The following is a 9,429-nucleotide window of genomic DNA, read 5'->3' as shown; positions in this document are numbered from 1 at the left end:
AAAGTTTGACAGCTGGTGAACACGTGTTATGCTGTTTCTGTTTATGTTTGCAGATGAGTTGTTTATTTTCATAAAATCAGTGTATCCTTGTAAGCTATTACACTTATTGGTCCTTGTAATCAATCATCGATCAGCATTCGTGCTACATGGATGTAGGTAACTAATTTCGTTTTTTCTCTGTTTTCGTGAGCTACGAACTGATTTAGCTTTTTGAGTACGAATATAGAGCAAGTAAGTAAAGTAAATTCTATGGCTTTTGAGATGAACAACAAAAAAATCCTTTTTTTTTTAATTCAGTGAACTGACAAGAAAGGGGGAAGTTCACCGCAAAATTGGCGTAAAATATAGAAAAATCTGACTGGAAGAAGGGCCAGAATTATAGGACTTGTGCTAAGACATCGGGAAATAGCTTCCATGACATTAGAGGGCGTGGTAGAGGGCAAAAACTGCAAGGAAAGACAGTGACTTTAATATAGGTCTATCCTTCAAATAATCGAGAAAGTTGGATGTAAGTGCTACGCTGAGATGAAGGAGTTCACTCAGAAGAGGAAGTCGTGGCGGGTCGTATCAAACCAGATTTGTGATTTAAAAAAAAAAAAAGCCAACAACAACGCCACCGCCCATTAGCATTAACAAGGGTTACGTAGAAGCAGCGACATGAAAATGTACTTCAGTTGCCAAAAACTGCCAGTTTAAAATGTGTTAATTTAAGAAAACTGTCTTATATTGCAGCTTTTACTCAACCTATGTTAGTTATTTGATGTTCGTTTTTGGGCTCAACAAATTAAGAAAATATTTTGACTTAACCACTTTCACAATGTCAGGTACATTGAAATGTTGTCACTTTAAAACTTACACCGTTTGGAAGAGCAAGCTTTCATCTTCAGACACACCATCATAAGAATCAGAATACCAAACTGACTAAAATCCGAAAATCGGTTCGTATATAGATACAGAAACACGCAAATTTCAAATACATCAGCCGTCTTTGTAGCCTGAAATTTTTTATGTTTATTGTTTGTGAATGCATTTATAGCTCTCCCTTAATTTTTACAACCTCGACCTCTGTTCCATCTACCTATGGCTAACATTTAAGGTTTTCAGTTGTATAACTACAGCACTTCACGCGGTCTCATACAACGCGAATTCTAACTGACCCTCTGACACCTATTATTTGTCGGTTTTAATTCATGTGCAATTCGTGATGTAAGGTTCTTGAGTATCCTAAAAAAAGACTAGGAGGATTATGAATTTAATGAAACGCAAATAACAGATAATTGCGTTGAAATACTTTTGGGACGTTAGAGATCTTCACATTTTCATGTCTAGATGAAGACGCTGAAATACGAAAAAATAAGCAGTGAAAAACTTTCATGTTTCGTTATGAAAACATTGATTGCAAATCAAGTGTCAGATTTCTGAAACTTCTATACTATGGATTTCTGTTGCTTAAAATTTATAGTGCTTAAATTAGAAGGCATTTGAAGTACATAGTTACATTATACTTTGTATTTGTCAGTTTTAAGTTCATATGAGTCTGCTGTGATACCTGTCATGAATATTTATTTCTTTGATGTTAGCAGTTCAGTTTTTCTCCTCTTGTTTTCGCAATATTTCCAGTTGTATTTGTACGCACTGACCATGTTATCAGCAAAATGTATATATTACAATTTAACCTGTGACTGGATGTCTTAATACAAGTTATTTAGTTTCTCGTAGGCACAACTGAAGAATTAAGGGTGAGTACTATACTGCTGTCGAAACGCTGTGGCTGTTTTCAAATTATCACACGTTTCCTTCGCAAATGTTTACTTATGATTTTGTCTATCGATCGCCTAATGCAACTTTCAGTTGTTTTTTAGTGAGCGGTTCATGATCCATGTTATCTTATATTTTCTCGAAATCGATATTCAAGTGACGTAAGTCCAATTTAATGTATTGCACAAGTCTGTTTCTTTTCTTTTCCTTTTTTTCTAGCTAAGAATTTATTTGATGCTTGACTGTATTTTCCGGATTCACCCTGATATTAGCCGAGTTTGGGTTCTACGACGTATGAGGAAGCTGTGCATAGAACTTTGCAAGAGGGCGAATTTAGTGCGATTCCCTGATTTCTTGTGTAACTGGTATGTGCTTACCATGGTCCAATCTGGAGATATTTTACATCTAGAATTTCTCTGAGGTTTTTTTACTCAGCTATTCTTCTGTGCTGGGTGGTTCTGATATGGATTCTACTGCCTACAACTTAAACGAGATATTTTTCTGGTTGCTTTTAGCAATTAACTGACATAGAAAACTATGTGAGGATTTGAAATTTTAACTCCTACTGTGTCAATTTTGTTTCCTGGGTCTTAGACATGATTTATTGCATATTTAGGCGGACCAGATTAGTGCATTAAGGCATTCTCCTTTCGCTGATCAGGAGCAACACACACCAAAGATATTCCAATACCTTCCCAATAATTATAGTAGAAATTATTATTATTATTATTGTTATTATAACTGACACTAATAACGATAATAATAATAGCAGTAGTAGTAAAGGGCATTTAGAATGATATAGATTAGTTTAGCACTTTTGAAGCCATGTTTAGTATCATTAGAGGTGGAATGGATAAAGAAAGAGGGGAAGATTGAAATGAAAGTGACAGAGACTGTAAGGAGAGAACAGAATATGAATAGAGAACTCTGCCATCAAGGTGCAGATCAGAATGAGCTGCACAGAAAATGAGAGAGATAGCTGTTGTTTAGAAGGTGGACCGTTAACTGTCTTTTAAGGTTTGGAAAGAATTTAATTTCTCTGGTGTTTGGAGGAAGATTGTTCCAGTCGTGTTCCTGAAACAGAAAATGATTTAGAGAATGTAACAATGGTACATGCTAGTACAGAGTCTTCCTTTGTTGAAAAGGAATATTTCTGCTGCGCTGTTCAGATACTAGAGTAAGAAAATTAAGACAAATAAGAGGGATGGCAATGATTGACATGGAGTGACGGTTTGACATATTTGGTCAACATCAGTTCGGACAGCAGACATTGTTTCTCTTTAAATCTCCCTCTATTTCTAGATTTTATGATCAAGATTTTGTTTTCAGATTTTTCTTACCAATTCTGTGAGCGTCCTCCTGACATCGTAGAGATTTTGCATTTTCTTCAGTAAATTGATGCAGGTCAAGTTTAGCCATGCCTACTGTATTAACTGACGTTCTCCTTTGTCCACAGGGTATACGGTCTCCTTGCTTAAATATACTGCACTGTATTTTCTGCTGTTAGTGTTAGTCCCGTTCATGACTCTTACCTATTATGTGGATTTCATCAGTTCAGTCTATTACTAATTTTGTCATTATATTCAGTGTTATTTGCAAAGAGTGAGTTTCAGGAGAAATCACTGGGAACAGTACTTTGATATAAGTTACGTACAACATAATACATGCACATGAGAGACTCACAACCGTTTTATAAATAATGAGAAATAACTTCAGTTACAAATATTCTCTCCGTTAAACATTTTTTTTTAAGCGAGGTACTGGACGTAATGAAAGTAACTATACATATTTTTCTTGAAAGACAGAAAAAATATGTTTTCAACACACCATGAACTCTAGCACGTGTGTTATGGAAAATAAGACTATTATGAACTTAAATATTGAAATGCTCATAACGTGAGCAGTTCACAGAAATTTTACAGCGAAATTTCTATTGATTCTGTCTTGGGTCTACTATGGACATCATCTGAGGCTGATGGCGAAAGAACCGCCTTGAGCAACACGCATCTTATTTCGTGAAAGTTATATTGATTTTAATACGTTGTAATCTGGTGGCCTTTTCGCTCTTTGTCGCTAATCGTAAAATGTCTCAGCCAGCTGTGTGTGTGCACGCAGCGCTCCCGCATTTAAAATACCGACACCAGTTTCAAAAGTGTGCATAAGCATCGAATTCACGCACAAAACACGATTTCTCTATTGAGATGAATGTCAGTCAGTGAGACAACAGAACTGCGTTGAACAAATGAACTGTACCTCAGGTAGAGATCGAAGTTTCAAGTTGTCAGGATGGCCGAGCGGTCTAAGGCGCCAGACTCAAGGGAAAACCTTGCCTGCGGAAAGCGGGTCTGAGCATTCTGGTCCTCGTCTGAGGGCGTGGGTTCGAATCCCACTTCTGACAAAATTTTAATTCTATGAGACTCACTCGAAACGTTCGCATTAATTCGTACACAACACCCAGATTGCGAAACACTCGAGTTCAGCATTGTAACCTAGTAGTAAACATGCACTGCCGCGTGGCAGAGTAATGGTCGTTTTGTAAGTGTTTGAAATTAATGTGTGTTTAAATTATTATACATTTCTTCCTCCAGGATAGTGGTTAACTTGTATGTTACATGACTATTCATGTTTTTGTTTCCTTTCTCATTTTCTCTTCCCAAAAACTCTTCATTCTTTCGCAGTGTTCCCGTTTCCTTTGTCCATGTTTTTCCTCTTTTCTTCCTTTCTTTTACTTCAAATTTCGTGTTCATAATTTTGTTTCCGAATTTGTCTGCTTGATTTATAATTTCAGTACTGATCCCTGCTTGTCTTAGGTCTTCTTCTTTTTCTTGAAACCAATTGGTATTTTTTGTTGAACTGTGTACTACATTAAAAATCCTTTGTCGTCTATTGTTATTTGTTCTATGCATATGTCCGTTAATCGGAGTTTTCTGATCAGGTCTATGAGTCTGTCTGGGTACTCATATAATTTTTTTGTTGGTCTCTTCACCCATATGCCATCTCTGTGTATTACACACACATTATATGTATATGTAATGGAAAAACGGTCATTGTTTCCTCAGGCAGTATGTATAACCTGTATAAGTTGCTTGAAACTGAAACTCATATTGATGAAAGTAATCCGATGATGGTTCGGTAACAAGTCAAAGTAGTTAACGATACCACTTGCATGACATCAAACTGAAATACTGTATATTGTTATAAAAAAACATAGTTAACAGCTTTCGTGCACGTAGTTTGTGGCTGTTACACTTCATACACTGCTCATGGATAAATTTAGAACAGTTTGAGCCGTTGACATGAAAAAAGCTTTCTTGTTGACCTCATTCAGTAGAACGCTATCAGATGAACAAAAGATAAAGAGCTGGCTTCGGACAGGCTGATGCAATGAAGCAAGTACTTTTTAACTTTATTCTGCCAGAATAGACATTGGAAGATTTGAAAGAAGAGCTGATGAATTAAAACAATGTCAGAAAATGAAGAAAGTGGTACATGAATTGAGATCACAGAAAAACAGTGAAGCGAAGTTGGAAGCGAAATCATCCACAAAATGATGGCAATAAGGGACAAGTAAAAATCTGATCGATAAACCTTTAGTCAATAAATAGGTTTGAATAACCTCGAGCATTTTAAAGAACAAGTATGGCCCCATTCCTCTCACTCTCCGCTCAAACATTACGCTCTGACACACAGAAACACATGCAGATTAAGAAACATAAATATCAAAAACCAAAAAGTCTTTGTCCCCAACTTCGACGTTTTTAAAAGCAGAATTAAAGATTTTTAAAAGACATCCTCCATTTCACATCACTTTTCTAGGTAGACACAAAATAAATTCAATCATCTGTGACAAGGTTTTGTACTTTGCCACGCCAGGTAGTTGAGAATGTGCTTCTTTCAAGTCCACCATAGTGCTAGCGTTCAATTAAATTTCATTAAATGGTGATGATCAAAATGATCGTATTTGGATTTTCAAAACCTTACTAGCGGAACTCGTGAAGTTAATGTGTTTCATCAAAAAGACATGGCCTGGTCTGCTTGAAAAAAAGTGCGTTACCATCTATTCTAAACTGTTGTTGCAATTAAAAGTATCAACATAATTACCACATCCAGCGACTTTTGTTTCTTATTGTTAACTATTTACTACTGATAATTAGTTTCGCGGGGATAGCTAAGTATTGCCAGATTATAGCAACTATTGGTTTCGGATATGTCTTATGACAGCTCGGGCTTATAGTCATGTCGTCGTGACTAATAACTATGGGACTTAACATCTGAGGTCATCAGTCCCCTAGACTTAGAACTACATAAACCTAACCAACCCAAGCCGGCCGGAGTGGCCGTGCGGTTCTAGGCGCTACAGTCTGGAACCGAGCGAACGCTACGCTCGCAGGTTCGAATCCTCCCTCGGGCATGGATGTGTGTGATGTCCTTAGCGTAACTTCTTCTGTGTGTATAGAATCCATGTCCTACGGGTAGCGTCTTTGATTAGTAATCAAAACGTCCTCGGCCCTGGGTTCCCGGTTAAATTTTGAATAAAAATCATCAGCAATGGCGGACGAAGACTTCTGGCACAAGAAGTTACGCTCATTCAGAAATAAGGCCTTGTCAAATAGAGAGGAGGATCAGCTAGAGGTTCAGGGCACTCTGTTGCCCTTGAGGTTGTGAAACTGTCCCTAAAGGCGGAAGAGTCAGCAATGATCAACGGCATGAAGAAGCAGAAGGCATCAGTGCATTCCAGACACGTAAAGTTTTTCCACAGAACATGTGGCCTGGAATTGAAAAAGTGTAATGATGACCTCTTCACTGGCAAAAGATTTCGGACTAATCTCCCATTCGGATTTCAGGCAGAAGACTGCCAAGGCGGAAGTGACCATGACAAAAAGACTCAATAGCCAACGAAAGAATAACGGTCTACGAGTCGCGCCGTGTGATGTTAGAAGTTTGAACGTGGTAGGGAAGCTGGAAAATCTGGAAAGGGAAACGCAGAGGCTCAATCTCGATATAGTATGTTGGGGGGGGGGGGGGGGGGGTCAGTGAAGTGAAATGGAAAGGAGACAAAGATTTCTGGTCAGATAAAAATAGTACATCAACAGCTACAGAAAATGGAATAACGCAAATAGGTTTCTGTGTGAATAGGAAGCCAGGACATAGAGAGAGTTACTGTGAACAGTTTAGTGACAGAATTGTTCTCATCAGAATCGGCAGCAAACCAACTTTGCAATGATAATTTAGGTACACATGCCGATATCGCATGCCGATGATGAAGAGCTAGAGAAAGTATATGAGGATATTGAACGTGTAATTCAGTACGTAAAAGGATATGAAAATCTAATAGCCATGGGGGATTGTAATGCGTTTGTAGGGGAGGGAGTAGAAAGGGTCACGGGAGAATATGAGATTGGTGTTAGGAATGAGGGAGAAAGACTAATGAGTTCTGCTAGTAATAGCGAATACTCTGTTCAATAATCACAAGAGGAAGAGGTATACTTGGAAAATTCCGTGTGATACGGGAAGATTTCAGATAGATTACACCCTGGTCAGGATTGTAGGGTGAACCCAGGAGCAGATACAGACTCAGATCGCAATTTAGTACTGATGAAGACTAGGCTGAAGTACAAGAGACTAGTCAGGAAGAATCAATGCACCAGAAGGTGGGATACGGAAGTACTAAGGAATGAAGAGATAGGCCTACACTTGAAGTTCTCTGAATCTATAGATACTGCGGTAAGGAATAGCTCGCTAGGTCGTTCACTTGAAGAGGAATGGACAGCACTAAAAGTCGGAAAGAAAAACATAGGCAGAAAGAAGGTAACAGCGAAGAAACCATGGGTAACAGAAGAAATACTTCAGCTGATCGATGAAAGAAGGTAGTAGTGTTCCGGGGAATTCAGGAATACAGCAATACAAGTCACCTAGGAATAAGATAAATAGGATGTGCTGGGGAGCTAAGACGAAATGGCTGCATGGAAAAGTGAAGAAATTGTCAAATAAATGACTGTCGGAAGGACCGACTCATCATATAGAAAAGTCAGCACAACGAAACATTCAGTAAACATTTGTGATCGTGTCTCTACTGGCGTAATGCATTTAAATATAAGTATAGTTATTGACATTAATCAATTAATCATACTTCACACAAACATCGCAACAACACTTCGTGTGGCAATTGCAATGCCACATATCTGGCATAACTTAGGGAGGCAGCAACGTGAAACAGAGAACAATCTACGCAAAGTCTTCCGGATGGCGCCGACTTTTAACGATCAATACTTGGGGTCTGGTGGCCAACTTACCGCGCCCTTACTATAGCTAGTCTATATGGGAGCAGGGTTGTGATATATTAATTTATGTAGATTATCAACTGATAAAATAAGATCATATATATGCAGACTATGGTATCGCACCACAATGCCAGTACTGGCTCTTGAGCAAATAAGTTTGATAACGAAACTGCAGAGTGAAAATCTCATTCTGGAAGTTTGATAACGACTGCTCGACACAATTCCGAATATTGCAAAAGCCGACAAGTGCGAGAGATATTGCACAGTCAAGTTAGCAGTTCATGCAGCCTAGTTGCTGACGAGAATAACATGCAGAAGAATGGAAGAGAAAACTGAGAATGTGTTAGATGACGCTCAGTTTGGCTCTGAGATAGCTAAAGGCACCAGATGGGCAGTTCTGATGTTGCAGTTGATAATGGAAGCAAGACTGAAAAACAAAAAATCAAGACATATTCATAGAATTTGTCGACCTGGAAAAAGCGTTCGATGATGTCAAATGTTGTAAGACACGTGAAATTCTGAGAAAAATAAGTGTAAGTTATAGCGAAAGACGGTTAATATACTACATGTACAAGAGTCAAGATGGAATTAAACAAGTGTAAGACCAAGAAGAAGTGTTCGTATTAAGAAGGCTGTAAGGCAGGGATGTAGTCTTTCGCTCCTACTGTTCAATTTATACATCGAAGAAGAAATGTTGGAAATAACAAAGGTTCAAGAGTGGGATTAAAATTCAAGGTGAAAGGATATCAATGATAAGATTCCCTGAAGGAGAAGGAGGGAATGGAGTAGTGTTTATCATCATGTTGACTACGAGGTCATCAGAGACGGAGCATGAACTCAGATTAGGCAACGATGGAGGAGAAACCACCCCAGCTTTTGCCCTAAACGATTTTGGGAAATCATGGAAAATCTAAATCAGGATGGCCGGATGCGGGATGAACCGTCGTCCTCCCGAATGTGAGCCCAGTGTGCTAACTACTACACTAACCCACTCCGTAGAAGATTCACTGTCATTGGCATCCTCAGTGAAAGTGAAGCAGAATTACAGGATATGCTGAATGGAATGAACAGTCTAACGAGTACAGAATAGGGACTGAGAGTAAATTGAAGAAAGAAGAAAGTAGATAGAAGTAGCAAAAACGAGAAAACCGAGAGACTTGATTTAAGGACTGGTGATCACGAAGTAGATGAAGATAAGGAATCTAGGCAGCAAAATAACCTATGGCGGACGGAGCAAGGATAAAATAAAAAGCAGACTACCACAGGCCAAAAGGGCATTCCTGGCCAAGAAAAGTCTACTATGATGAAAGATAAACCTTAACTTGAGGAGAAAATTTCTGAGAATGTACGTTTGTAACACAGCATTGTACGGCAGTGAGACATGACTGTC

General features: G+C 38.4%; 1 non-coding gene across 1 annotated transcript; it reads left to right on the top strand.

Annotated features, from left to right (window-relative positions):
* Nucleotides 1-4,038: 4,038 nt before the first annotated feature.
* Nucleotides 4,039-4,156, top strand: Trnal-caa. Its single transcript has 2 exons — nucleotides 4,039-4,076; nucleotides 4,111-4,156. It is a non-coding gene; the product is annotated as a tRNA-Leu (tRNA).
* The last annotated feature ends 5,273 nt before the right edge of the window (nucleotides 4,157-9,429 follow it).

Source organism: Schistocerca americana, chromosome 6 (genome assembly GCF_021461395.2).
Source record: "Schistocerca americana isolate TAMUIC-IGC-003095 chromosome 6, iqSchAmer2.1, whole genome shotgun sequence".
NCBI lineage: Eukaryota > Metazoa > Arthropoda > Insecta > Orthoptera > Acrididae > Schistocerca > Schistocerca americana.
This window is presented reverse-complemented; position numbering and strand designations above follow the sequence as displayed.